The sequence below is a fragment of the Penaeus japonicus genome, unplaced genomic scaffold (assembly GCF_977035675.1).
Source record: "Penaeus japonicus unplaced genomic scaffold, GWHDUDI00000001_assembly GWHDUDI00000012, whole genome shotgun sequence".
Classification (NCBI taxonomy): domain Eukaryota; kingdom Metazoa; phylum Arthropoda; class Malacostraca; order Decapoda; family Penaeidae; genus Penaeus; species Penaeus japonicus.
This window is the reverse complement of record NW_028234414.1, coordinates 25430761-25433260: the sequence shown is the minus strand read 5'-3', so window position 1 is coordinate 25433260 and position 2500 is coordinate 25430761. Positions and strand designations below refer to the sequence as shown.

At 37.8% G+C, this 2500-nt stretch overlaps 1 protein-coding gene across 1 annotated transcript in view; it reads right to left on the bottom strand.

Moving 5' to 3' along the window:
• LOC122261396 (uncharacterized) overlaps nt 1-1020 on the bottom strand; it is a 22066-nt gene extending 21046 nt beyond the window's left edge. The window contains exon 1 of the mRNA XM_043029011.2: nt 880-1020. The gene's annotated coding sequence lies outside the window, so the exon portion shown is untranslated. The remainder of the gene's footprint in view (nt 1-879) is intronic.
• Nucleotides 1021-2500: the final 1480 nt, after the last annotated feature.

Genomic DNA, 2500 nt, shown 5'->3' with positions numbered 1-2500 from the left:
TTAACATGTTCTACCAGAAGCATCTACATTAAATCATCATATCTACATGAAAAGAGATGCTCAGGTCACCTTCGACGCTCGGTATCAGCTTTTAGCATAAGGAAGTGCGAATAATTAAAATAAGTCTTGCCTTGACTGAATGACTTTATAGCTGTGAATTGCATCCCGTATTATCGTTGTTATCATCACTGTTGTTGGTGATGAGGTTGTGGTTGCTGCTGATTTCTTGTGGTACCATCACCATCTTTATTATCGTCATTATCATTGTTATCGGTGGTGTTTATACTCTCTCTTATTGCGAATTACAAGCCTATCCATGAATGCATTTGTGAAATTGGTTGCAAGGCAATATAATAAAAATATCGTAGACTTCATGCAGTTTGGTTTCTGTGATCTGGTGATAGCAACGCTAAAATGCAGGTCTTCTGTGCATGCACAACCTAGAAACTTACATTTTTTATACGCTTGTTCACATGATGTATTAATAGAAAGAGGTACAATCTAGAAAGCTTTGTATTGCTGTATAGCCCCTACTTTTGCAATACATTACATTCTGCATCTAACACTATTGTTATTAGATTACAATGCTCTCTTTCGTTAATTAATCACGAGCTGTGTACAACGGTTGATAAAAAAGTCTCACCGCATGATGGAAAAACAATAAACTTCTCACTGTTTAGTCTGCCGTGGTACGTGGCGGAATACGAGACTCCGGAATAACATTTCTTTCCCCTGTGTGTCGCAGTACTCCCGTCTTAATCTCAATAGCTGAACAGAAATAAGTTTTCCACCCGCGGTTTATCGAACATATTCTAAGTCGACGAAGCCGCAGCGTATATAATGCATACAACAAACCATTCACTGTCTGCGACAACTTACTATGGTTCGATGCCGTTGCGTCTGAAGAAGTTCCAGGCCGGTGTGCAAGCGAGGTCCTGCGCTCACCAGCAAGAGGCCACAACTGATCCCCATCCACTACTCACGCTACGAGCAAGGTCATAGATGCCCGCCGCCTCCTCCTCCCTCAATGCTGGCGCCACGACCCCCCCTTGGTGGCGCCGGAACTCCCACGTCACCTGACCCTCCCTCGGGACGCCTTCTGATGACGTCACATCCGCACCTACCAATAGACCTTCACTGTTTCCCAACGTCATGATGTCCCCGTCCAACCACCTACTTTTGAAAGGATTCGCGTCGCCCTCCCCGCCGATTTTCTTATACCTGGAAGATGCTGGTCATTGTTTGGACCGAAACGTCATCGGTTCGCGACCCAGTCAAAGCGCCACGGGGTCGTGACATCATTGTTCTCCGAGCCAATAGGGTATGGGCGAATGGATGACGTCACAAGGAGTAAGCCAATGGCGATGCGGGACCTATGTGCGCGTAACCTGAGCAGCACTTGAGTGGTGGCCGGAGCTAGATCGGATTATTATTTGTTTGTGTAGACGTGGGTCAGAGGAGAGCGAAAGGCTGAGGAGCAGACGATAAAAGCCCTGGACAAAAGGCAGAGGAAGGAGGGCGTGGAGAGTCCCGTGAATGAACACGAGGGGCGGTTGAGGCTAGGCCGCTCCACGTACGGTTCATCTGCTGCAGAAATGAATGGGACATTTGTAGTCTTTCACTATATAGTATGTATATATACAGTGCATGTGTGAGAGTATACACGCACACACCCATATATATATATATATATATATATATATATATATATATATATATATATATATATATATATATATATATATATATATAATGTGTGTATATTATATATATATATAATATATATATATATATATATATATAATATATATATATATATATATTATATATATATATATAATATGTATATATATATAATATATATATATATATATATATATATATAATAATAAATATATATATATATATATAATAAATAAATATATATATATATATATATATATATATATATATATATATATATATACACACACATGCGTATGTATCTGTGTGTTTGTCTGTGTGTGTGCGCGCGCGCGCGCGCAAGTGCGTGCGTGCGTTTGTACCAGGACATGAAAAAAATCCGAATATTTTCCAGTGTCATTTCGCTTCCTTCCCCTCCCACTAAAACAGAGCGATGACAATGATGGTGACGATGTATAATGATAATGATAGCTAATGATAACGATTGTAGTAGTAGAAGTGGTACTAGTTGTAGCAATAACGGTGATAATGATATAAAAAAGTACAATTAACATAATACTGATAATAACAATGATAATTATGATAATGAAAATAATGATTATAATCATGATTATCATAATGATAACAATAAGAAAAATATGATGATAATAACGGTATATTAAAGAGGGTGATAATAATAGTGATGACACTGATAATGGTAATAATGATCAAAATGATAATGGTAATGATAAAAAGGATAATGGTGATAACAATAATAAGGATAATAGTAGTAACAATGATGATAATAATGATAATAAATAATAATAATGATAATAAT